Here is an 11,748-nt window from a genome sequence, read left to right on the forward strand (position 1 = left end):
TAACTCTTTACAGTTATTCACTGTTTACTGAGAAGAAAGCATTGCCAATCTAAAATCCTTGCACAGCATTGCTTACTAGAGATCTGCAAATAATTCACAAACATATGATTAATCAAATAATGTACTCAATCAACATCTATTGATAATTGTTTCAAATAAAATATTCTCAGAATATTTTATTTTTCATTCTTCACCCTGCTCTAGTTCCAAATGTGGTCAAGTCAAAATGCACATTGGAATGCAAATCAATATTAAAATGTGGGTTTTTTTTTCATTTTTCCCCCACCCAGCTCTTTTATGGACATAAGCTGCAAAAGTAATATGTGATTGGTGCATGGCTTAGGTGTGTTATGGGGCATAAAGTGAAGATTGAATATTATCAAGCACCCAAGAAATGCCTCACCAGCCAACTAATGCACTCTGGAGTGTCTTATTGCTATTAAATAGTCCATTTTGCCTCAAAGTCAGTTTTGCAAAGCTGTATGTAATGTATGTTTTCACTGTGAAAGCTAGTGGCTAGCAAAAGGTTATTTTGAAAACATTTAATGTATTTTTTTAAAAAACCTGGCTCAGATCTCTGCTGTAGAGTAGCAGTGAAAAGCCACTGTACAGGTGGTTACTGATTCTCTGTGAACTTGCAGCTATGGTCAGAGCAGCTTGGTGGCAACTCTAACCTATGCCAACTGACAACTGTATCCAAGGGACTGTCCACCAACTGGACACTGGTTGGATCCAGAGCATGCTTCCTGAGTCCTGCCCCAAGCATGGCCGGGAAGGGATCAATGGCCCTTATCCATGAGCCCATACAAAGTAAGGTGCAAGATGTTCCAAGCCCCTTTGTGGGGAAAAGCAATGGTGGAGGCTTAGGGAGTTCTATTTTGGCCTATCTAAATGGAAGTGTTGATTAAATACTTAGAACACAGATGTTTGCCAGGATTATTTCCTCCTGGTCAAAAAGTCATCTTGACTATATACATTTTGCTTTGGTGCCCTTGGGAGTTGAGAGAAGTTGAAATCTCAATTTTTGTGCAGCTGAACTGCTACATTGCAGGAAGTGGAGGAAATGCTGTTCTCAGATAGATGGACATCCAGAGCAATGCCATTGAAGTCAATGGAGCTACTCCTGTTTTCACCAGTGGAACTGAAAGCAGAATCCGACCCATAAACTGTTTTGTTGCTCTACCAACTTGCTACTTTTCTATTTTTTCCCATTCCCTGAGAAAGGTCCCGTATCAGCCTCTCTTTTTTGAGATATGGTATCGCTTTCCTACACTTGACAGGATTAATGTTCCGTATTGCTACTTTTAACAATGAATTATCCACACCATCTTGTAAAGTGAAAATGCGTACACAGCCCTGACCCCTGAGGGTTTGGATTTATTTTCCATTGTAGTCTTTCTGTAAATAAATGCTCTAACATCATTCAAAGTGAATGACAATTCATATTTTTAGTCCATACCCTCTATGTCTGAATAAACAACACTGTTGCTTGTATGCAAATAATAAAATTGAGAACAATGGAAAAAAGAAATTACTGTAACCCAGTTACAGTACATTTAGAGCAATCAGGGTAATAGGCTAGAAAAGGGGAAAATGAGCATAGAAAACAGCTGTATTCTGGCATGAGAAGGCATGAGATGACCGAAGTCTCTGGGCAGTGCAAATGAGTCTCATTATTCTTTCCGACAGTGGAAATCCTCTAATAACTAACTGCATGCACCCTGGTCAAACTCAGGGGAACAGTTGGCCCAGGAAACACCACAAACTTAATCACACAGAGTTCCCCACAAATACTCCTCTGAACAATAGGGAAACTAGAGATTATGGAAGAGGCAGGGGGTTGTTGAATTATTGGGAATCTGTGGTGCATAGAAGGTCTAACTGTGCTTCAGTGTTTTCATCTAGGGCATATTCCCCTTGCAACATGACTTTCCTAAGATGGAGGGGACATTTGGGAGTGAGAGTTAGCAATGGCAGGGACACTGTGGACTAGATTGTGATTTTTATGTTCTGCCCAGTGTAAGGAGAAACATGCGATTACCCCATGGGCAGTGCAGCAAAGAGGGAGATTGTGACTCTGAGGCACAGTCTCCCTCCTGGTTCCCCACTGTTCTAGAGAGGCAGTTGGCTGATGCATTTGGTTCTGCCCACCATAAGCTTTATCCTTTTTTTCCCCCATTCTCATACCCTCTTTTTCACCTACGCAGAGGGAGGAGGATGTAGTGGTTCTGCAGGAGTCTGCAATGCCACGCAAGTAACTACCCTTAATCTAGATAGCAGTGGCTGCAAGGGACCAATAGGGTGCTTTACAACCCCTTCCTCCCTTACACTGGTGGACAAGATGGGCCCAAATCTGGCCACTTTTGTTATTTGAATATTTTGAATTTTTATTTTAAACAAAAATAATAAAAAAAATCTTGAATATTGACAAAAAAGGGAAGAATTTGACTATCTCTAATTATTGTTTGTTGTTTTTTACTGGTACCATTCAAAGACCCAGACTGGGACCCCATTATGTTGGATGTTTTACAAACAAGCCATAAATGACAGTCCTTGCCCTAAAGAACTTGCAATCTGATCAACATTTTGCTGTCTTATTTAAGAGTTATGACAGTATTCAGTCATAAAATTAAAAAAAAATAGACTAATATATTAAGCTATTAGCTACTAGTAGTAATCACAATACATTAAAAACACTTAATAGAACAACAAAAATAAAGCCATATGGGAAGCAAGGGATCAATTATTACTGAAAGCTATCAGGCTAGATGTCAAAGAAGATGTATGATATGTACATAATAGCAATTAACTTAATCTTTTGGAGAAAAACAGATTACTGGGGGTTGGTAGCATCCTATGGTCATACAATATTAACGATTATGCCTATAAAATAAATGTACTGTACCTGTATAAAATATGACCATAATACCTATTTTAAACTATTTATAACTATAAGTATTGTGTTTTCTTTTCATAAAAATATAAATATGAAATTCTGAAGAAATCCTCTTACTATTATTCCACTAATGTAACCCAATTTAAAAGAAATTGTTTAAAGCGGGGGTCAGCAACCTTTGCACACGGCCCATAAGGGTAATCCACTGGCAGGTTGCGAGACGTTTTGTTTACATTGACTATCCACAGGCATGGCCCCCCACAGCTCCCAGTTGCTGCAGTTGCCATTCCCGGCCAATGGGAGCTGTGGGAAGCTCCAAACTTATGGGAAACCCAAGCCCTTGATCGACTAAAATGGAGAAGGGCCTTTTGGCAAAGATCCCAGTATTTTGAGACCCTATGAAGACCACAGGAAATGGAGAAATGGGAAAGGAGGAAAGAACGTGCTGCAGTCCGACTCCAATAATCCAGATCCACCCTTTCCACCAGGAAACATCTGCCCCAACTGTAATATAATCTGTGGATCCCAGATTGGTTTTATTGGCCACCTGCAGATCCACCACCAATAACCAGCTACCACTTCATGGAAGTTTATCATCTTCAAACTCCAAGGGAGCACCGCCTACCTTTTCTTAGGGCTTGTCTACTCTGGCACTTTACAGCACTGCAACTTTCTCACTCAGGGGGGTGAAAAAACACCCTCCTGAGTGCAGTAAGTTTCAGCACTGTAATGTGCCAGTACGGACAGAGCACCAGCACGGGGAGCCGCACTCCCCATGCTGGTAGCTAGGCCCCTGGTGGAGGTGGGTTTTTTGGAGCACTGGGAGAGCTCTCTCCCAGCGCTCTGCCACGACCACACGAGCTCTGTTAAAGCGCTGCTGGGGAAGTGCTTTAACGTTGCAAGTGTCGACAAGCCCTTATACCATGCCATCCTGCTAGTTGCTTCTGCTCCTATGCACGTGTAACCCCCACACCTCCTGGGTGTGATGTTCTGTCTCATCTAGTGGCACCGAGACCACTTAGAGAGAGAGATAAAATGAGTCTGCTCTACTGCCTTAGCTAACAGCCAGCTGACTTTTAGCTCATGAAGTAGAGGCTCATTCTTTAAGCTCCAGAGGCCCCAGGTTCAATCCCGCCCGCCGATGACCAGGGTCTGTTGGTGTTGCACACACAGATACCTCACGCACTTCTGTTTACCTGTTACTTACTCATTTTGTACAAGTACTGAAAGCCAAATAGCTGCAAATTATGCTACTTAACTATTTTACGCACTTCCTCCTATTTTCTGACCAATTTACACCTATAAGCTCAACTCTTATCTCACAATAACTTTATACTGGTGTAATTTTGATTTACAGTGAGTGAACTCTAATTCAAGTCAGTTCAAGTGTTTAGGGGTTTCTAATTTTAATTATTTTGCTAAACTTGAGCTAGAAGCAGTTTGCTTTGCCTACTTTCCTTTTTTCTTCCAAGCACAGAGTACAAAAGCACTTCCCCTTTTTAGCAACATGTTAGCTGCTGGTCAAAGCCTCAATGATTTTTGCTGTTGAGGATTTCTTTGACATTACAAGTTAAAGGCACAGAAACTGTTGGCTTGGTGGATTCCATGATATGGGATAAATGCATGGTTACAAGGTCTTTATGTCCTGTGGGGGAACTAATCTTTTGGTACCTTCTGGTAAGGGTTTTCCCTGGTTCCTTTAATACCTCTTAATTAACCATTTTTACATTATTATTTAATTTAGTTTTCTGGGATGTTAGTCTTCTGGGATTTTAACATCTTGTTTAGGTAGAAGTTGGACTTATACTTACAGCTGTGCTTAGACAGTCCTCTTGCTTTTTATTTATTTATTTATTTATTTTTATTTGATTTATTACTCACCAACAAGCGTTACTTGGTACATTACTTTAGACGTATGATCATATGACATATTACACGTATGACATATTAGATCTTACCAGTCAAGATGATTGAAAATAGCCTGGCTAGGGTGATGTTGCATTTGTACAAAAGTTCTCCCATGATCTTTTGTATTTGTATGTTACGTCTTTGGTCGACCACAGAATTCTTAGCTGACTCCTTCACTTTCTTCAACTCCTACTTAAATGAGCTCAAGTAAATTATAGTAACTAACTTTACTCTAAATCTACACAAAAACACTAACACCACACACACACACACACATATAGGGATGTCCCTCCTTAAATAATTGACTCCTTCAACAATTACTTAAAAAAGTCCCAAGAAAAACAGAGGGGAGGGAGGTTCTGCTCCCTCTTTCTTCCCTCGATGGCTAATATACGATTAACTCATCAAGAGGTAAATACGTAGTCGGGACCTACTGAGCAGCAAGGGGGAAGCTGGTCAAAGGTGGATTTAGGCGCAGCACAGGAGAGTTGGGGGGACTGACATTAAGGTAGCTTGAACCGTAGAAGTTCTGAGTTACTGCAGCCTTTTGGTGGCAATTTAAACATACATTAATCAACTCCCCCACTACCTCAAAGTGTGGGTCACCATGCACTGTGCTACTGCTATTTTAGCAATTATTGATTACCCCAGAAACCCCCCTTAACATGTGTACAAAAGATTCTTCCAAGATTCTAACCCCAGTGTCTAGTCAAAAATACCCAATAAGGAGTGCAACCAGGCTGATGTCCTGCATCACCCCACTTGCATCCTGCCCCTGGCATGCCTGATGGTCAAAAATTTGAGTCCAGTGCACCTTTCTTTGATGTTTGTCTGTGTTACTGCTCTCCCTTCCTGTCAAGGTTCCTCCCCCACTCTGAACTCTAGGGTACAGATGTGGGGACCTGCATGAAAAACCTCCTAAGCTTCTCTTTACCAGCTTAGGTCAAAACTTCCCCAAGGTACAAAATATTCCACCCGTTGTCCTTGGATTGGCCGCGACCACCACCAAACTAATACTGGTTACTGGGGAAGAGCTGTTTGGACACGTCTTTCCCCCCAAAATACTTCCCAAAACCTTGCACCCCACTTCCTGGACAAGGTTTGGTAAAAAGCCTCACCAATTTACCTAGGTGACTGCAGACCCAGACCCTTGGATCTTAAGAACAATGAACAATCCTCCCAATACTTGCACCCCCCCTTTCCTGGGAAATGTTGGATAAAAAGCCTCACCAATTTGCATAGGTGACCACAAACCCAAACCCTTGGATCTGAGAACAATGAAAAAGCATTCAGTTTTCTTACAAGAAGACTTTTAATAAAAATAGAAGTAAATAGAAATAAAGAAATCCCCCCTGTAAAATCAGGATGGTAGATATCTTACAGGGTAATTAGATTCAAAAACATAGAGAACCCCTCTAGGCAAAACCTTAAGTTACAAAAAAGATACACAGACAGAAATAGTTATTCTATTCAGCACAATTCTTTTCTCAGCCATTTAAAGAAATCATAATCTAACACATACCTAGCTAGATTACTTACTAAAAGTTCTAAGACTCCATTCCTGGTCTATCCCCGACAAAGACAGACTATAGACAGACACAGACCCTTTGTTTCTCTCCCTCCTCCCAGCTTTTGAAAGTATCTTGTCTCCTCATTGGTCATTTTGGTCAGGTGCCAGCGAGGTTACCTTTAGTTTCTTAACCCTTTACAGGTGAGAGGAGATTTCCTCTGGCCAGGAGGGATTTTAAAGGGGTTTACCCTTCCCTTTATATTTATGACACTTCCTGGCTAAGAAAAGCAGACATAATAGGCTAAAGGCAAAGAACCAGAAAAGAGGAACAACAGCTGGGGGGAAAAAAAGGAAGTCCCCTGCTGAGTTACAGCGAGTGTTTCTGACAGGCACCAATTTCTGACTGAGAGGTTGCCTGGAGTTTAATTTAGATTCTAATTTAGATTTTTTTAAAGGTGAGTTACCGATCTTGGGTAGGGAGGTTACCCCTGTGCACCCCTTGGTAGCCTGACCCAAAGTTGAGTATATACAATTGTAACTTGAGGATTAACAGGTTCTTGTTCCAAGATCAGGCCCAATTAGATTATTGTAAAATTATCATATAATTTGGGAACCCCGATTTGCACAGGTGCAACACTCACACTATAGAAACTCTTTATATATATATACATACAAATAAATTAGTTATACAATACAATATAAATACAAACAAATAAGTTCCTGATCAAAGTGTCTGCTGAATATTACAGGGAATGGGATAAAAAATAGAGCAGAGCAACTGAGATTGGGAAGATAAATTAGAGGGGATATGAAGGAGTTAAATATTGTATTCTTCTACCCCTAACTATAAGGTATCTTGATTTTCCCCTCTCTCATAGCTGAGAGAGATAAGCAGATGCATTCCTTTATGAAACAAACAAGTGGGAAAGTGTTTAGTTATTCCTCAAACTATGCCACTTCCTGGAGTCTAGGAAGAATATATTAAAGTTTAGAAAAATGTCATTATGGACTTCTAGGAAGGGATGTACAGAGGACATTAAGACACCTTTCACGAAGGACCTTGTGGCAAAGATGCAATGTTCTCACGCAATGCCCCTCCTTTTTGGTTGGTGAAGTGAGAGCTCCTCTTTTAGCCGTCTGTAACCTCTGAGTACAGGCCAATCCTGCTTTAAACAGAGGGGAATCTTGCCTGTAAAAAACTGCAAATTGGGGCTCATACTCTCCCACGGGAGAATTTATTCCTCCTGCTTTATCAGAATAAATTGGGAGAAATATTTAATAACCTGAACTATTTTTAAATGAATTGTTACATATCAAGATGTTCTTGTTTTCAGTGACTAGTATATGCATTTTGTGGGGGAAGTCTGTTACCTCTATTGGCTGCAACTTCAATATAATTTCCTGTAGATTGGCAAATAGCCTTTTTGCATACCTGGTAACTAGTATACTTTCTTCACTAATCATTTAAGCAAAGTCAAAACTATTAAATGAGCAGCCCTTTTGTTCCTGAATTGAATGTTTTAACAATTTTCTTTCCCCGCAGGTTCATTCTGTTTTCCATGTTCTGAAGTGCTTTTTATGCATTTAAATGGCTAAGCATCAGTTTGTGTGGGAAGGCTCCATTATGGTCATAATAATCTCCAGTTAATTGCTCATCAAATATTTATTTCTTACACATCAAATTAATGAAGCAAGTTCAGTGCGAGAAAAATCACATTATCTTGGCAAACACCTATAAATGCATTCAAGATTCCCAAGACATTTTTGGCAGAAGTCCTTTAATACAGAATGACAGTGTTTCTTTGGGAATATTGTTGTCAATGTGTCCCATGGAGGATCCTCCTCATGGCCCTCCCCTCCAACTTTCTTTGAGGGTTCCACAGGACTCTTCTTCCTTCTCCTCTCCTTCTGCACCTAATCAATGGGTAATCTTATTCACAAATACCAATCCAACTACCATCTCTATGCTGACAATTCACAGATCTATCCCTCTACTCCAGACCTCTCTCCTATAATCAAGGTCTGAATGAGCTCTCCCCTGACATCTAGTGATGAGCTGTGGAAGAGGACTTCAGCAGCTGATCTTGTTTGCATTGGCTCACCCACCCTGCCTAGGTGCCTAGCATGATGGGATTGCTTGCTCAAATGACCACTTTTGGCTGGTTGGATCCATAGTTTGCTTGTTATTGGGGCAGAGGTAGTAAAGGGTTGTTATCCTTGTTATGTGAGACAAGGGCAGCAGAATTGTGCTTGGCATACCCTGATTGAGGGACTCACTCTCAATTAAATGCCACTCACTAGGCAGGGGACATAGATTCCAAAGCCCAGTGAGCTGGGAGGGAGAGGATGACAGACCAAACAAACAAACAAACATACATGACAAGTACTTGGTGGTGTGGGCCCTGCTTAAGAGTTCTAGACACCATTTGATCATTTCTCTCTCCAATTTAGACTCAATTAAAAGTCTTGTTACACATGGCAGAGCTAAAATCACTGATACCTAGGAGTAAGCATTAGACCTCTGGGACACTGTTTCTGACACTGCCCAGTGTGCACAGACTGTGAGGTTCTCCCACTAACAGCTGAAATCACTGAGAGCTGTGTTAAGTGGTGGGACCTGAAGACATCCTGGTGGATTGGTGATATGGTGGTTGGTGGAGAGGCTCAAAGCAGGGTGCAGGGATTGGCCAGCATGGTGGCTGGCAGAGAGGGATGGTGATTGGCTGGCAGGCAAAAAGAAGCAGCGAGCGAGTGCCCAGGCAATGGCGCAAGTAAAGTGTCTTCTTACTCCGTCCCAGAGAAGGGATGGGTACATTAAAGGGACTTTGCTGGACTTAAGAAATGGAGGCAAAAGGATACTGCCCAAAGTACTGCAGGGTGGGGCTCTTGCTCATTGTATTATGTTTATGAATTCTGCTTGTGGGATTTTCCCAAATTAATCCCGAGTTACTTCTCTCCTTTTATTAAAAGTTTCCTTTCTAGACTCAGACTCTGTGCTTGCGAGAGGGGAAGTATTACCTCTTAGAGGCATCCAGGGAGTGGTATGTAATTGTCCCAGGTTACTGGGTGGGGGCTTGAGCTGGTTTTGTGTTGTATTGTTGAAGAGGAACCCCTAGATATTGAACCCATCCCTTGTTGCTGCCAGTTCCAATGGGCAGAAGGGTTACACTCCTATTCAAACCAAAAATCTTGCCATGACTCTGATATCGCCTCATGGATATCAAGCCATCAGCTTTGGCTCCACATGTCTAAAATAGAGCTCTTAACCCCCACGTCCACCCCAGCCTTCTGGCTACCTCTTTTCTTGATCACTGTGGACAACACCACCATCCTGTTACTCGGGCCTGTAACCTGGGCGTAATCTTTGACTCAGCCTGGAGGTAAGGACATAGAGAGAGATCTATGTCTAAATCTTGCAGATTCTTTCTGCATAGCAACATCTCTAAAATATGATCATTCCTATCTATCCACACAACTAAAACTCTCAACCATGCTTTCATCATCTTGTATCTCAGTTACTATGACATCCTTCTCTTCTGCCTTTACAAATGCAATCGTGCCCCATTCATATGCATTCAGAATGTGCTGAAAAGATCATTCTCCAAGTCCATTGTTTTGATCACATCATACCATTCTTTGAATCCTTCCACTAACTTCTCCTTTTATATGGCATCAAACAAACTTCATGGTCAATCCCATTCTATCTATCAGTTCTTATTCACTACTGAGCTGTCATTGCTTGCCTCCCTCAGCCAATGATGCCACCTTCCATTTCCCAGTTGTTACATTTACAAATAAACCCCTTTGTGCTTTCTCCCATGCTATCTCCATGCACGGGAGGCAGTCCCTGTAAATATTTGCAAAGCTACCTCATGATCCACCTTCAAATCCTATCTCAAAACTGTCCTTTGTTGTGATGCCTACAAAATACTTGACAACCATTGGGATGTTGGTGTGCCCATAAACAAACTATATCCAACAGTCATGTTAAGTCAAATTGTGCAAACCTCATCTTGATTGTGCAAATTGTGCAAACCTCATCTTAAACCTTAATCTTTATCCACTTAATATTGTTAATTATTAGTAGTGCAATCAGGTCCAGAATCCCATTGTGCTGGCTTCTGTACAAACACAGAACAAAAGATGGCCACTGCCCCAAAGATCTTACACTCTAGTAAGCATTAGTTTTTCAAATCAGACTTTTAAACTCCCGCTTGCAAAGGCAGAGCAAGTTCTAGTTATTTTAACAATAAGGTAGGGTAGGTAAGTGAAGCTATGACTGCTAGTTCCCCAAGGTGTATGTACTCTAACATTCTTTACCTTCAGCCAAGAAGAACTAAAAAAATAGTTGTTTGCAGTGAGCTGAAGAAGAGCTCTGTGTAACTCGAAAGCTTTACCTTCCACCAGCAGAAGTTGGTCCAATAAAAGTTATGACCTTACCTACCTTCTCTCTCTAAAAAAAATAAAAGTGTGATTTCTCCCCCTCACCCCCCTCACCCCTTACTTTAGCAAAGCACAAGGAAAATCAATGCCATCTAATCTGTAGATGGACAGCCACCAAGTCAGTGAAGGTCACATATCTCACACAACATCTTTATATTTCCATGCCAGAGATTATATGTGGTTTGTAGAGAAAATGGTGCTTTGAATAGCTGTTTGCATCAAAGAAGCTGGCAGACAGAGTGATATGGTTGCTTGCTCAGAGAAGGCAGAATTGCTATCTCTATTGCTCACCAGTAATGATTTATTTCATATCTACTTAAGAAGTTATGCACCCCTCCTTGCCATAGTATCTGAGCATTTATCCTCACATGTACAAATCTTTGCTTCCCATCCCATTTGCTTCTGCACTGAGTGCAGCTTGGCAAGACCAGAAAATCTGTCCCAGAAGTATTCAAGGTAATATGTGATACCAAATATAAAGGCTCTCTGCTCTATAAGTTAAAATGGCACCTTTTAGTACTGTAAAATTTGTACTTAATGAAGTTCGTTGCTAGCTACCCAATTTTACTGTACATCTCTTAGTAACACCTCACTTGGGATGACATATTTTCTCTTTCCACTTGAACAACTTTTTGTAAAAAAGCAAGTCTGCAGTTGTTCAGGAAATGACTTTGCTTTGATTGCTTGGAAATATTCAGCTAGCACTTATAAAGCCTGATAACAGCTTATTCCGCTTGATCCTTAGATTAAATCTATAGATTTCTTCTGAAAAATTTTTCTTCATCTACTTGCTGAGGAAATATACCAGCCAGATGTTATCGAGTGTTTACAAGACACAGTTCAACAGAGCACAGCTTCCTCTCTTTCTTTTAATTTGGAGATGTTCTGAAAGGTTTTGTAATAATTCAGGCACAGTTCAGTAGTAACTCCTAGGGGCATGAAGAGAGGAGGTCACCAAAATATGTATTCCTCCTTCAGTAAAGGAACTTTA

Source organism: Caretta caretta, chromosome 1 (genome assembly GCF_965140235.1).
Source record: "Caretta caretta isolate rCarCar2 chromosome 1, rCarCar1.hap1, whole genome shotgun sequence".
NCBI lineage: Eukaryota > Metazoa > Chordata > Testudines > Cheloniidae > Caretta > Caretta caretta.